This window comes from Malaclemys terrapin, chromosome 18 (genome assembly GCF_027887155.1).
Source record: "Malaclemys terrapin pileata isolate rMalTer1 chromosome 18, rMalTer1.hap1, whole genome shotgun sequence".
Taxonomy (NCBI): domain Eukaryota; kingdom Metazoa; phylum Chordata; order Testudines; family Emydidae; genus Malaclemys; species Malaclemys terrapin.
In genome coordinates, this window is record NC_071522.1 from 4,945,057 (window position 1) to 4,961,851 (window position 16,795).

Here is a 16,795-nt window from a genome sequence, read left to right on the forward strand (position 1 = left end):
AACAACACAGACTGCCTGCCTTTCTCTCCTCCAGACCCTGCTTGCAGTAGATCCTAGACTCTGGCTTCTGACCCTGGTTTGTCCTTGACTTTGCTATTAGATTGCTGTGTGTAACCTGGCTCATGACCCTGATCTCCTGGTAACCTGGCCTTGGCCTGCTTCCCGACACCTGACTCATGGTTCACCATATGGTCTATCTCTGACCTCATGGTACAAAAGTACCAAGTATTTGGCCTTATTCACGATTCCTGGTCCGACTACTAGGTTTGACGGCCCTTGTCCCAGTCGTGACACTGATGATGTATTTCTCTCTAAGACCAGTTCTGATTTATTTGTTGGGCAAAATGTCAAACTTTTTTCACCATCTAGGAGGCAGCAAATCAAATTTTGAATTAAAAATATTTGATGTGATTAAAGTGAAGACTGTTGCTGCACAATTTTAATTATAGACAATATTTTTTACTTCCTTTCCTGGACGATTACACAGTGTTGATGTATACTGCTAAACTACTTTTTTTTCCACTAGAGGTAGCTGTATTTCATTAGTGGGTGAAGTTTGTACATAAAATTGACAAATATAATTTTGTTTGTTTGGACAATGCTACTAATTACTTCTCTTTTTCTTTGTTGTTGAAATATTGCTTTTTGGAGACATTACAACATAACAAAGAAAACAGAGATAATGCAAAATGTCCAAGACTTGCATACTCACATCATCATTTGTGGGCAACTGAAGTAGGGTAAGATAGATGATTAGCAAGTGGTCATCACTCTGGCATACTCAGGAAATCCCAACAGCTGAGGCCTGAGTCAGCCCTTTTAATTATAATTTACACAGCCATCATATGTATTTATAGGGGGTTTGATTCTCTTTATCCATATCTAACAGTTTTGGGGAGTCCTTCTCTTATAAATTGCCTACTAACTTAACTCAGCTAATATTAACATATACATCAACTAGTTACCATCGCATTCTTGTGGTTGAACATCTGCTGATGTTCCTATCTTAAAATATCCAAAATTACCATAAACTGGTACTTTGCAGTCACCTGTCACCAGTTTAGGCATACTTGTGTATTGCAGCACTCTTTCTTATGAAATTTTATGATACAGATCACTCATTGGTTAGTTGCTTATGAAATGTCTTTAGGCCTTAGGCCTCAGTTATTTTGGCTAAACTGTTGTCTTACATACTTGAGGCCTGTAGGCTTTTGCGTTACTGCCTTAATCCATAGCTATATCTTTCTTAGCATATACCTATATATCAATAGTAAAATAACTGTCTACAGGACCTATGTGTAATTATTTTTTCCTCCTAGGTGTTCTTCCTCCCAGTGAAGTCCTGATAATTCACTCATAGCGGTATACCCTGATTAATACTCCCATTTCTCTTCAGATGACTATCTTTGGGTCATGAAACCATGAATGAGATTACTTTGGTAGCCTTTTAGCACTCCTGCTTTATTCATCTATATATGCTATTGAGATAGCCTCTGTCCCAGGGAAAAGAGTAATGCACCTGTCAATCCTCTGCTGACAGACTAAATATGATCTTGCAGGGCCTCATCACAGAAGTTGGTGGTAGGAGAGTAACAGCTAGAATTTTGGGAATCTGTTTGTCAGAGCACAGAGGGCACTGGAAGACCCTTTGAAGCCAGGGAGTCCCGATCACGTGAGCTGTTTGATCATGTCTTGATCCACCGTTGCCTCTTTCTGTCCAGAAGCACAAAACTAAGACTGAATGTGGATTAAAATAGGTAATTTGGTGTCCAAAATGTTACTTTTTGCTTCTAACTACCATCATACATGTCCCAAGATTTTTAGCTGAATAAGCAAATGTTCTATTGCTTTCACTATCAAATATTACCAGTATTACTTACCTGGAAAAGCTACGTCAATGACAAATGATATTCACATTTGCTTACAAATATTGTACTTTACCATGATGCATATTTTGAATCAGTACATTTTTTGTGATGTATTACTGCCTCTCACTATAATTTATAACATTTCAGTGGATAATGTTTTAACTTTCTATTCTGTGGAAATTATCATGTTTATTTCAGTAACTTCACTAATTTTGTGATAATTCATCATAGTTTTTTAAATAGAAAAGTCACTTTTAAATTAGTAATTTTTTATTCATAAGAATGGAAAGACTTGGTGTATTTGACAAGGGTTGCAAAGGGCATTGCAGTGAAAAATGTCAGCATAATTTGTTCCTCTCATCGTGTACAAAAGTTCTGAAGTCAGAGGTAAATGTTTTGACATTAAATTCTACTGAACTTCTTTAATCACAATAAATCTTCTCAGATCAGATGAGTGTCTGCGGGGTATCTGTCTGACTTTGGGCCTCTGTTATAAGAATTTGACACTAACATTTGTACTGCACAGTAGAGCAAGGAACAATACTAATGCAAATTGCAGCCTCCTGACTTGCCAGAGATGGTTTTCTTGCTGTTCATCATCCACTGCCCAGTATTTAAATAATCACTCATAATTCTTTCTGTGGGTGGTGACTCCTAGCCCAAACATGGTACTATCAACTTGGAGCAATTTATAAACTCCAATTTATGGAGATTGACTCATACAACAGGTGCCTGTCTGGATTAATTTTTTTTTTTCAGTTTGGGGCAGATCATCTCTTGGGAATGGGTAAGGGTTAAAATGAATTGTAGACATTAAATATAGTTTGCACCTGTGGTGTAGTGGGATATGATTGTATCAAATTGTGATGTCTTATTTGAATATCTGTGTGGAAATATTGGCAATGTGGTCACATTAATTTGGACTTGGCCAAGGGCAACCTGTTATGTTGCACTCCGAACAGCTACCCTCATATGACACCTCATTGCAGGATCATCACTGAGAACCATTAAGGCTGCAGTCTGGGGCTGTCAGCTTTGATTGACCTTGAACTACTGGCCCATTGTCACAGAACAGTGGTCATTCTACATTAGGGTCATATTTGCTAAAAAAAAAAAGTGATTTTAGTATTTTTTTAATCAAATATCTGATGTGAACAAGGTATATTTTTCAGTTGTGAACAAATTCAGATGGTTTAAAAACTTTTCTGCAAAGATAGACATAATCTGCATTCCATAATACTATATGTAATATATTTGGTATTACAGTTAAGTGAGAACAGAGTACTCTGGACTGTGCAAGACAAACAACTAAGAATCCCTATCCTGAAGAACTTATGTTTTTAGAATGCAAAATATGGTACAATGCTTCACAGACAATTAGAGTCAGCACACTTTACAGCATTCAGAGAAAAGGGGAATGGCTTATGGAGATGGAGTAGAGGAAAACTAGATGAAATGTGGAAGTTGTGAAAAGGTAACTGAATCCTCTGGTGGGCTAGGTGCAATGACAGGAGAATGGAAGGAAAAGGTCAGTGCGGTTTTGTGTTACGTATTTATACAAATTAAGATGTACAATATTTGATGACACAATTGTTGAATAAGCTGCTGCAACATTTGAGCATCTTTCTTGCAATGCCCAGTAGTTGAGGTACTTTGTAGGAATCTGTCATCACTTTGAAAACACTAAACAAAATATATTACTGAAATTTCTTTTGATTTAATGAGCTCTTAAAATATCTCTGATCATTTATTATATCCACTCAATTTTCTGAAACCAGGTCACATGGTGACAGGTTCAGGATTGGACTCCAACTCCTGAACTCTAAACCTGGCCCCGACAGATTCCTAGTGTTGCCTTGTCAGGTAATTTAATCTCTTTGTGTTTTAGTTTTCCCATGTGTAAAATAGGGATAATACTTGCCAACTTCAGAGGAGTATTGTAAGGATTGATTAGTGTGTAAAGTGCTGTGGAAGTGGAAAAAGCAATACAGGTTGCTATGTAGTAGTAGTTTGAGAATGCAACTGCAACACATCTGTGGGGAGAGCTGCAAACTCCAGTTTAGAGAACTGAAACAGGCACTCCCACACATAAAACCCCATTTGTCAACATGAACACTTTAAATGTACAAGTGGGGAGAATGGCCTTTGTTAGTAAAATATTGAAAAAAGGTTGAATTTTAGATTTATATTTTGAAGATGCATGAGCATAAAGCAGCCTGTTCAATTTTTTCTGTTTAATTGGCTCAATTTGACTTTTTGGTGGGACAAATTGGGAATCCCCTTTTGAGTATGAAGTGTTCATTACTGAATATCCAGGAAAGGATTTATCAAATCCTAAGCAAAACATAGGAAAAAACATTTCCTCTCTGTTTTACATTTCCTTGGACTGGCTGATACCTTCCCTTTAAGAACTTGGCTCTTCAAGGGTAGGCTTAACCTTGTAGTTGAAGCATCACTGTTTGCGAGGATGGAAATAGCATTTTTCTTTTTACTAGTATTTCATACCAGTTACCCCACCATTTTGCCGACAGCATTGGCCTACATACTATTGTGCTATGTATTTTCTCTCTCTCTCTTTTTTTTAAAGAAAACACTGAGAATTTTTATTTAAACTTCTTATGAAGACAGTGGGGCCACTCCCTTTGCTACTAAGCACTGCACTTTCTTCAACTTTAAAAGAAGGTGTGTGCATATATGGCTGTGTTTAAGTTGCTTTTTCACAGATTGAAGTGGTGAAAACAAATAGCTGTTTTTAAGTATAGAAGAGTGCACATGAATTTTAAATAACTGGCCTGAATTATCCTTCCCACTGTGGCGCTTTCACAAAGATAAGCCTACAGCAATGTTCACTTGAACTAAAGATGTCTGTATTCTGTGGTTTCTCCATGGAAACACAGTCATCAGCCATAGAAAACAATTCAATTCAGAAAGGCTGAGTTTCCTTTCCAAATAGCCCCTAAAATACCTCTTGGTAGATTTAGTTCAGATTCACACGTGCTGACCACTCGTTAACTATGAAAAGACTGCAGAATATCTTTTGAACGATTTTCAGTAGAAAGCTAGGGACATTGTGAGCTGCTCACCCCTAGGACCATGGGAAATTTTGAGATGATTGCCAAAGCAATTGTGCAAATGAATTGGCCACAGAAACCGTGGGATTGTCTTTCTTTTATCCTTACTGTTGTGCAGAAACAGAAAATATTTTCCCATTGAAGTATAATCATTTCATCAATGCTTCAATATCTAACATTGTCTCAAAGAATGAGTCATTAGTTTGCCACTGCACGTCCATCCTATTGCCATTTCAGAATGCTGAACAGAGTGGTTTTTTTACTGGGCTAACTGTACTGGCTCTGAATCCTGCCACTACTGAACTATTAGTATTCTTTTCTTCTATCTTCTTCTTCCATGCCTTGGACTCAGAAAGGTGCTGTTAAGATTCACTTCTAGCTAATATTATGGCTTCTCTGTAGCTATTTCATTGGCTAATGTTAGCACCCATACTCTTGCATGATACATGTTCTCTTCACACTTCTGCATTTTAAGCCTTTCCTTCACATGCTCATGCCACATGCTTCCTGAAATTGTTTTAACCTTTCTTTCACCCTCTGAGTGGACTTGAATCTTGTCATATGTTTACATCATATATAATGTAATTTGGGCCAAATTCTGCTCTCAGTTGCATTTGTGTAAATCTGGAGTAATTTTTTTAATTTCTATGGAGTTATGGATTTACACTGGAGTAACAGAGTAAGATTAAGGATTAATGTATAGCACTGGTCATAAAAGGATCTCAAATCCCTCTACTGTGACTTTAAAGACCATAAAACATTAAGGTATTAGAGCAATGATTTTTAAGGACCATTAAACTATTGAGGTACTAGAAGAATTTTATGGGTAGGTGAATAGAGCACACTGAATCAGTGCTAAAATTGAAAATAATCCAGTTCTCTGCTCTAATTATTAAATTATCCTGTCTCTCTGTAAGGTCATTAGCTTACAAGCAAAATCAGGTAAATAAATAGTATTCTTTTCCCCAATAATACATCAGATTCTAGGTTTGTAAGATCTCCATCTTGTGCAGAGAAATGGCCTGCACAGAGTACAAGGTTCATAGAAAACATAGAAATATAGGATTGGAAGAGACCTCGATAGGTCATCTAGTCCAGTGCCCTGCACTGAGGCAGAACTAAGTATTATCTAGACCATCCCTGACCGGTGTGTATCTAACCAGTTCTTAAAAACCTCCAATGATGGAGATTCCACAATCTTCCTAGGTAATTTGTTCCAGTGCTTAACTAGCTTTGAAGTTAGAAAGTTTTTCCTAATATGTAACGTAAATTTCCCTTGCTGCAATTTAAGTTCAATACTTCTTGTCCTGTCTTTAGTGGTTAAGGAGAACAATGTATCACCCTCCTCTTTATCAGAACCTTTTATGTACTTGAAGACTGTTATGTACCTCCTTAGTCTTATCTTCTCCAGACTAATCAAACCTTTTTTTTAACTCTTTCTTCATAGGTCATTTTCTAAACCTTTAATCATTTTTGTTGCTCTCCTCTGGACTTTCTCCAGTTTGTCCACATCTTTCCTGAAGTGTGGTGACCAGAACTGGTCACACTACTCCATCTGAGGCCTTAACAGTGCTGAGTAGAGTGGAAGAATTAATTGTTGTGTCCTGCATACAATATGCCTGCTTAATACATCCCAGAATGATATTTCGTTTTTTTTTGTTTGTTTGTTTTGTTTTTTTTACACAACAGTATTACATTGTTGACTCAATTTAGTTTGTGATCCACTATAACCCTGAGATCCTTTTGTGCAGTACTTCTTCCTAGGCAGTCATTTCCCATTTTTTATTTGTGCGATTGATTATTCCTTCAAGAGAGTGCAAGGTGAACTTTCAGCCACCTTTATAAATATTCCTTAGCTTGCACTGTTTATAGTGTAGCCTCACTGTATCTGCACTGGAACTGGAGGTGTAATTTCCAGCTCAGGTAAACATACCCATGATATCTCTGATCAAGCTAGAATACTAAAAATAGAAGGATGGACGCAGTAATGTGAGCAATGGAACGGGCTAGTTGCCGTGAGTATGATCCCATCTGAAACCCTAAGTGCATTACTCAAGCGGCTAGCTTGCTAGCTTCTGTGTAGACATGCCCTAATATCTGTCCCTATGTGTACATATTAGCAAGACAAATAAAAAAATTATTCAAGCTTTCCTGAATATACTATGTCCAACACTAATCTGTTCAAGAACAATGGCAATCACCTGAAATATTTTCCACCTAATTTTCTGCATTTTGCTACACGATTTGGTAGAAAGCCATCATTCTGCAGATTATTTCAAATGGACTTGCTACAATTTGCCTGACTATCAAACCCAACAATTACTTTTAACAGACATTAGAATAGTATTTATGCTGCAAGTTTCTTCTACATGAAATACTGGCTTATTTCATGACCTTTTTCCTTCATTGTAGTTCTTACATAGTAATTTCCCTTGAAAGTAGATCATACAAAAGAAAAGAACCCAAGCTGCTTTGACAGAATATCCCTTACTTGTCCCAGCTGTTTTATCAATACGGCATCTTAATCCAAGAGGCGTAAGCAAGATTCCTCCTGCTCACAGTGATCTTAGCTGGTGATTACTTCAGTAAACAAATGAGATTCCTTACTGTCAAACTAGAGAATCAGAATTAACAGGATTGAGAACTGGGACAAAGTCAAGACTTTCCTAAATGAATGCCACATGTTTTGTGACCACTTTCTGAAATGTCTTCAGCATTGTTATTAGATTAGATTTAGAATTTTTCCTTACTTAGGGAAATGGGAGATTGCCAGTTTGTTGCTCTAGTCATGTGGTCATTGCTGTTGAATCTCTGCACTGGCTTAAGATCTCCTTTGCGACCAAATTCATCTCCTTATTCTCATTTTCAATGCTACACCTACCTATGGTTTTTGGTTTCTCCCCTGATATGCCCTGTGCTCTGCCAACTTGTCACAGCTTGACATTCCTCTGTTCAACTCTGAGCCTGTTCAGCTCCTGCCTCCTGTTTGGAATATCCTTCCTGATCCTATGTGACAGGCAGTCTTGCTCTCCCCCTTCAATTCCCTCCTTGATTAATTTGTTTCCAGCAGCCTTCTGATGCTGACTCATTCCTGCCCTCTCTTGACTGACTTTGCTCCTACAAACTATAAATGTTAGCCTATGAAAATAATTTCAATAACAACAAAAGGAACCAACAAGTTTTGCCCGTTCTTTTGCTGTGCTATGTCTTTTTTTGTTTGTAAAGCACAATGCACTCTGATGTTGCTAAAGAAGTGGTAATAATAATTAATACTGAATATGTCAAATGCTGAGTTTTGCTATGCCTTTAGATCTCACTGTACTTAGTGTAAGCATTTCAGCCATTCTTTCTGAACTATTTCAATAATTATTCTTGCCATTCCTCTAGTACCATTTGTCCGAGAATCTCCAAGCTCTTTTGATATCAGCCTTATTAACCAACTCTATGAGGTATACAAGTTTTATTATTCCTATTTTTCAGGTGGGGAAGCTGAGGCTTATATGTTAATTGACTTGCACAGAGTCAACCAGGAAGCCTGTACTAGATCCAGGAACAAAACTTAGATCTCTTGATTCCCATTTCTGGTCCCTATCTATAAGACCATCCTTCTTTTAGGGTTTGTGTTTGCTATACCTTAATAAGGTAAAGATATTTCATATACTTAGTTCTGCTAATCAGAAAATCATTTTTTCAGTTGTCCTGGAAGACTTAGAAGCTAAAAAGGAGGTGGAGTCATGTGAATATGTTCCTTGTCTCCTTCCATTTTTTGTATTAGTTTCTTAAGTAGCTATTCAAAAAGAGATGCCCGGATAGATCAGGGAATTGCCATATGTCTAAGTTGCATGTTTTTGGATCTGGTCCAAAAGTCATTACCGTCTGATGGCTGGTTGTTTAGTGGGATAAGAGTTGGCATTTTCAGTTTTGTTCCCAGTATACAGATGTCTGTATAACGAAATTACTGTGATGGGCCATGATCCTGCAATTGGTTCCACGTGGTTGGATCCTTGTACACATTTATAGTGCTTTTCTCTTCAGTGAGACTCTGTGGAGGCAGACGGGTCTGCTCGTAGGATCCAATTGCAGTATTAGGGCTATGATTATCATCAGTTAGACATCTCCCTGGCTGGTTAGCAGTTGAGAGGCAAAATAGAGCATGGAGTCTGAACTCCCATCTCATTCCTCCTGATGCTACTTCCTGGGTTGCCCATTGGATGGGCAGTGTAGAGAAAACTTGCACTGCTGTTGTTCATTCTGTAGATACCCTTTTGATTAAGTCAAATACTTCATTTTCCAGGTCTATCATTCCAAGACCTATCAAAACCACTAAAATTAAGGAAGAAAAATTGAAATATTTTAGAAATGTGAGTGCACACATTCTAATCGGTATAATTGCTCTCTGACAATTTGAAATCAGTTTTTAATGTACGCTGTTCAGTAAAATAATAATTACCATAGCAACACATGCTGCCTCTGAAACATAGTTCATCCTTTCAAAAGGATAGAAACATAAAGCCTGAACTCTTGGCACAGCTCAGAGCAATTAGTGTTTCTTCACCTTCTTTCAAATCATTATCTTTGAAAGATGCAAACAGAAGTCATAAGGTAAACAGCAATCAAGTGTTGCTCTTACAGTTCCTGTTTAGTTAGGGTTGGATCAGTGGTTTGTGTATCTTGTGCTGAATTTAGCAAAGTAATAGTACTGATGTAACCCATCCAGAGTAAGAATTGCAGTTGATATAGGTGAGTGTTATGGGAGTTTCCTTGGTGCCCCTTAACTCCTACCCTTATTATTTGTATTATCATAGTGCCTAGGAGCACTAGTCATAGATCAGGACCCCCATTGTTTTATGTGCGTCTGATGCTCTCTAAGGTAGTGAGGCAACTCACCACCCCCTTCCCTTAGCATAAAGAATTCTTGTTTGTGCCTGCTGTGGACCAGCCTTTGACAACACAAGCACTGCCTTCCAGTCCGCAACAGGCTTTGCTTTCTCAGTACAGGTTAGCAAAAGGTGCAAGCCAGCCCTCAATCCTCTGAATGCTCCCTGTAATGTCCAGCCCCTTATCCCCTGACCACTGAGAGAATTACCAGGCCTGCTGTTCCCAAAGGAACAGTACACATCAGCTTGTCAGATTCAATTTAGGATCACTACTTTGCTTAACATCACAGCACTTAAACTTATTCTTGTTTTCATTATAAATATATCTATTAGCAAAGAATAGATATTCAAGTGATAGTGAATAAGACTATGGCAAACAAAATGGTTACATATACAACAAAGTAATAACACTGTTTCTAGAGACTAAACTTAACTAACAAGTTACTCTACTGTCTAAGCTTATCTCATCCAAAATTCTCTCCAGAATTTTTAACCATGCCTGGTCAAGACCACTCTCATTGTCTGGTTACTTACTAGGTGAAGGATAACAGGGTGTCATCTTTGTCCCCCAAATATACCAAAGCAAATCTCTGATGCGCACTTCCAGATAGAGTTCCCCTGAACAGCTGGGTGTTCAGTTCTTCCTGTTACTTGTGTCTCTCGAAATTTTCACAACTCTTCATTAATAAGGCTATGACTTTGTCACGGAAGTCATGGATTCCGTGACTTTTCGTGACTTCTGCAGCAACCAGCTGCACCGGCCACTGCTGGGGCAGTCTCGGGCCACTGCCCCACCCCCAGCAGCAGCAGGAGTTTTGGCGGGGGGTTCAGGGCTAGGGGTTGAAGTGCGGAAATGGGTGAGGGCTCTGGGTGGCGCTTACCTTGGGGGGGCTCCCCGGAAGTGGCAACATCCCTCGGCCTCTTAGGGGGAGGTATGGCCAGGGGGCTCTGCACGCTGCCTCCGCCTGCAGGTACTGCCCCCCCAGCTCCCATTGGCCATGGTTCCTGGCCAATGGGAGCTGCGGAGCTGGGGCTTGGGGAGGAGGCAGTGCACAGAGCTGCGTGGCCACACCTCTGCCTAGGAGCTGAGGGATGTCGCCGCTTCCGGGGAGGCATGGATTTGGATAGGGAGCCTGCCAGCCCCACCAATACCCAGCCCCCAGCACCAGCAGGGGTTCCATGCCCCTCTCACCCCCAGCACCCGTGGTGTCCCCTGGGCTGGACCCCCAAGTACCATGGCACCCCCCGGGCCAGCACCCGCAGCACCCGCAGGCCGCCCTCTTCCCCAAGATTTAGTAGGGGTATATAGTACAAGTCATGGACAAGTCACAGGCTATGAATTTTTGTTTACTGCCCGTGACCTGTCCATAATTTTTACTAAAAATACCTGTGACTAAAACGTAGCCTTATTCATTAGCATTTGCTTTAGACTGGTGAGAGGAGATCTATTGTGAACTATACAATACGTACTTTACATGTTAAAAGCCAGATAGATTTTCTGTCAGATGAGAAATGTTTGTTTCTCACCTTTGCTGGTGACCAGTTCCTAGACACAAACTTTAGAACATACTCCTTACACAACATCTGTACCTGCATTTTGCAATTATATTGATGACCACTGTGATTCTGGCTTTTATTTGAAACCTCATATGACACTAGTAAACTAGAATGTGCTTACCAGACCCAGGAGATCACCGTAGCCCTCTGCACCTTTTGCCAGTGGCGTTAAGAGGTTCTTGGGTCTCAGTGCTGTACATACATGGAACAAGAAGACAGTCCCTGTCCCAAGAGCTTACAATCTAAGTATAAGACAGAGACAGCAGATGGAGACAGACAGATGGGGAAGCACAAGGAAACAATAAGACAGCATTGATCAGCGTGACTGGCAGTGGCCTCAGCACACCAGCAGTCTTGCCAATGTCAAGGTTTTTTTGTAGGCATCACAGAAAAAGAGTTTTTAAGGAGGTTTTGAAGAAGGAGAATATGTTCATTTTGCAGATGTTTATGGGGATCGAGCATGAGGACTATGCTGGGTGAAAGCACAAAGGTGCTGTATGAAAATGTAATAAGAGGACGATGGAGGCTGGCATCGTGGGCTTATTTGGAGACAGGAGTCGATATCTCGATAGTAAATGAGAGATAAGTAGTTGGGGATAAGATGGATTGGAGATTTTAGGATGGAATTGGAGGAGAGAGAAATGATGGTAAATGATCATATTCAGTGAGCTTGGAGATGAAAGGCAAAAGGGAGATGGGGCAGTAATTCGAGAGTTGTGTGGGGTCAAAGGTGGGATTTTTAAATAGGAGAGAGTCTAAATAAGCATGCTCACCCTTGCCCCAAAAAGGAAAATACACATTCTACTTCTACTATCTCTAAGGCTTCACATTGTAATAATCTTCCCTCCAGCTAAAAACCACCAACAATATGGCCCATCAGTCAGGTGCAGACACTTGCTGAAGTGACTCAGGAAGCTCCACTTCAGGCTGGGAAGCAAGGGACCAAACATGAGACCTGAATTTCATTTCTTGAATTATAATGAATAACATAGGTATATTACGGTATATTGTTGCTTCAGTTTTGTGATCATATTTATTTTCTTTGAGGGAAAAGAGAGGTGGGTTTCTCCTAAATATTGGAAAGAACCACATTTCTTGTTGTTTTACTTATGAATACTGGGCTGCTGGCAGTGATTTTCTTTTAAAGAAAAAACAATGAAAAATATGTTTGAAAAATAAGCATACAAAAAATTACATGGATTTTGCAAAAAAGATATAAGAGAAATCAGGTAGTTCAAATGTTGTGACTTACAATTCTTGACAACGTCCCGGTTACTTTCCAGAAGACTTACTTGTCCATGAATAATAGCTAAGAGGGTTTCTGTATGACAGATTTCTTGTAGCCAAGATGGAACAGGTAGTGTGTGTGTGTGTGTGTGTGTAAGTTTATAGTTATCAAGTGCATTTCTTTACCACTTTCTATAAAGGTAATGCTAACCTCCACATGAAGAAATGCTTGACTGTATACATGTATATGTTTGCTTATATGCTGAGAACTTGGAGTTTTTCTTTGCGTTTATTACTTGAGAATTACTTCCAGCAAAGTTCAGGTGGCAAAGTTCAGAGTGTTCAGCCTGAGAGTGATTTAAAAAAATAAAACTTTTTGAAAAACTTGTTTCAGCCAATTTTAAAGCATGAGTACAAAAATATCTGTGGTCCCAGATGTTTAATTTGTGCTCTTCTCTAGCCTAAAATGACAGAAGTATAGTTGAAGAGGCATTTGCCCTGCAGGGGATAGAGAGCTACTGAACTGGGTGAATGATGGATGGCTAAACTTAAAATGGCTCCTTTCCAAAATGAAATTTTTCAGGTCACTAATCCCTACTGTAGGGCCTTTGGTCTATTGCCCTTTTTTGTGAAGGGGAGAAACTATACCAGCTGATTCATTTGTTTAGAAAAGTGGTTATTGCACATACGCTCAATCTTTTCTTTCCAACAACAGTTTCATAAGGACTTTCTGTCCATGGAGACAGGACAGGTGTTTGACCCAAAAGAGGTGGTAAAACCTTTGAAGGATTCACTTACAGTCTACCACTTCAATTATGTAGGGATATGAAACCCTCCTTGCCCTAAACCCCCAATATTAATTTATGTAATAGAGCATCATTGCTTCATCGCCATAGAGGAAAGGCCAAGTCAGAGTTGAACTTTACATTTAGAAGTGAAGGTGCTTATATTTGTGGGCCTTCTCAACTCTTCTGAAAGGGAGTTAGAGCTCTGCAAAGAAAGTTCTGTCCCAAGCTCTTAATAATCTCACCATTGTCATTGACTAGATCCATAATACCTGATGAGTGTAGGTGTCATGGTAAATCCTTAAGGGACAGTCTATCTTTGTTCTTAAAATGTCTTTTAATGGATTTACACTATAGATTAAAACTGTTCATTACACTTAAAACCACAAGAGGCCACAAATTTGCAGTTGTGGCTGAAACCTCATCTTTAATTCCCTTTATTGTGCCTCGTTGCAGCTCATATAGCACTTGGAGCATGTCAGAAGAGTGGGTAATAAATTGAAATAATTAGACTAAATTTTCTCATGCTTTAGAGTTAGAATGGAAGTTTCTGCTATGCTAGAGTATTGCGCAATAAGTGTCCCATGTGGGTTTATGCTTTCTCTGAGATAGGATGCTGAATTAGATGGACTATCGTCTAGGTACTTATATCACATTTATGGCTAGGATGACTGATTAGTCTATTCCATTATGGTACCATGTGTATGCCCTCAGTTCTGCCCTCAGTTACACCTGTATGACTTAATGTGCATAACTGAGAACAAAGTCTTTTGTACTAAATATCCTTGTCAAGGGGTTGCTGGCCCTGTTAAGGGGAGCTTGGGCCCAGATACCTGTAATGAGCTAACTTAAGGGGGGAAAATTCACCTGCATGGTTAATTGAATAACAAGCACCTGGGCCTGATAAAAGGCCATCAGGACTCAGTTGCAGGGAGGTACTTACAGAGAGAGAAACTCTTTTAAGGGAGAGGAACTCCCAGAGACCACAGACCCCAAGAAGGCAGGTTGAACAACCCTTCAATCCAAGGGAAAATACTTTATTTTAAGTTTATTTGTATTTAATAAAGTGGAACCCTAGCAAGGGAATTGTCTCTCAAAACTCTTTTGGACTGTGTGGAGTTCTTAAAGGGCCCTGAAAGAAGAGAAACTGAGGCAGGGAGAGCCTGCAATGCCACACTAGGTCAACAGAGGACACTGCAGGGCAAGTAAACCCTGCAACACCTGAATTACCTTATTTTTGTGTTTGTTTGTGTGGGTGACTTCGTATTTGTTACAGCTACACATTTGCTGAATAGAATGTATCAGAGAGAGTAATTAAATGTGTGTTTCAGAGTAGAATGATGCTTTTATCTTGATAACTATTGGCACAGCATGTGCACAGAGCAAATGTATATGTGATGCGGAGAATAATAAGTCAAATAAACATAAATTTTTGCCTTTACTCATCAATCTGTTGATGCCCTGAATGGCTAAGGGCCTGAAAATATTTTTCTCTGCCATGGTGACTTCGCACAATTTATTCTTGATTTTTATGTTTAGTTTTTTTTGGCACAGTGAATTTCAAACTTTGTTCCTGGATATTTCTAGGGGATAACATTTGTTATTTTCAGTGACTGATTTCAGTGACTGATTTCAGTCCCAGAATTGAGTACAGTAGCAGCAATGAAATCCGTTTTGAAAGGGAGTTCTTTTCAGACATACGTATGTGTACATTACTGTGGATAGAAGCATTTGTTCATTTTCCTTTTTTCTTCGCCTTTGCTTTCAATGTTTCCATAACAACAGGAAGAACCATTGTAAACTGCCTTGATATTTTTCAGTGAAGTATTCAGTTTGGCTCCCCTATGTTTCCTCTTTGTTTTGTATTGATATTGAAAAGGGTACAGATTGGATCAAATAATGTGAAGAATGGTGTTCCCTCTTTCCTCCATATGAAATGCTGGTAAAGTATTGGTACATCAGGAATTATTTCTGACTTAATATAATCAAATCAAAATTTTCCAGAGGCTCATCCATAATCTTCACATTTCTCACACTTTATTCCTCTGTTATTCTGTGCTTGCACATAACAGCAACCCAGCCTTCAATCAGAGAACACTGGACAGAGCCTGCCAGCACTGCTCTAAGGTCTGGCCAGAGGCAATCAATTGGGAATGACATGATGTGCTCAGAGAGGACTTCCTGCACATTAAGTCACATTTTTAAGAATGAGATTGGCCAAGCACTGGAATACGTGACATGCTTTATGATGCACATTTCTAACAGTGCTTTCTGGTGAAAAGAGCTTTGCTTTATTTTTAACCAAAGTTGTCTGGGTGGAGGTGTAAATTTTATCATTTCTCTTTTCCCTATTTATCTTTAGAGATAATTAATTGTTAGAGACATGGGGAAAGAAATATCTACAGAGAAATTTCAGAGGTCTAATTGCTGTTCAGAGCTATCTTCTGCTGCAATTCCTCTTTGAATTTAATTCTTAGATGTGCTAAAAATAATTACTTTTATCTGATGGGCAGCTGTTTATTTCAGTTTTTAAGGATCATTGGGTAACTGAATGAAATTGACAATATACTCTTGAAGATCCCTGGGTTGAGAATCTTTTTAATAATAAAAATGGAGAAATAAAGGTTAGACAGAGAATCTGGTCTTTTATGGATCGGTCTTGTTAAATGTGTCTTTTAAAGTTTAGACTCAGGTGGACATTGTCACATGCATATTTTGAAGTCTAATAGCCTTTAAGTGAGTAGGGTGGTATTCTGATAGGCTGGAAAAATCCTTTTCTGCAGCATGTGTTTATCATGCTGAGCTTTGATTCAGGGTCAGAAGGAAGCATGCTGTCTATTCAGTGTTGACATAAATACTATGTTTGCAGTCCCAAACCTTTTTATACAGAAACTACAAAAGCGGAAGAGAGTTGATAAATATCCCACTCAAAATATGAAAATGTTACTTAAACATTTATATTGGTTTGTCAAGAACAAATAATGTCAAACCAACTTAATTTCCTTCTTTAATAGGATTAGTGACCTAGTGGATGGGGGGAAACAGTAGATGTGATATACCTCGATTTTAGTAAGGCTTTTGACACAGTTCCCGCATGACGTTCTCATAAACAAACTAGAGAAATGTGGGCAAGATGAAATTACTATAAGGTGGATGCACAACTGATTGCAAGACCGTACTCAAAGAGTAATTATCAATGGTTTGCTGTCAAACTGGGAGGGCATATCTAATGTGGTCAGTCCTGGGTCTGGTACTATTCAATATTTTTATTAATGACTTGGATAATGGAGTAGAGAGTATGCTTGTAAAATTTGCAGATGACACCAAGCTGGGAGCAGTTGCAAGCACTTTGGATGACAGGTTTACAATTCAAAATGATCTTGACAAATTGGAGAATTGGTCTGAATTCA

General features: G+C 38.9%; 1 protein-coding gene across 1 annotated transcript in view; it reads left to right on the forward strand.

Moving 5' to 3' along the window:
- Window positions 1–16,795, forward strand: part of PPM1E (protein phosphatase, Mg2+/Mn2+ dependent 1E) — a 110,482-nt gene that overhangs the window by 30,721 nt on the left and 62,966 nt on the right. The window lies entirely within an intron of this gene.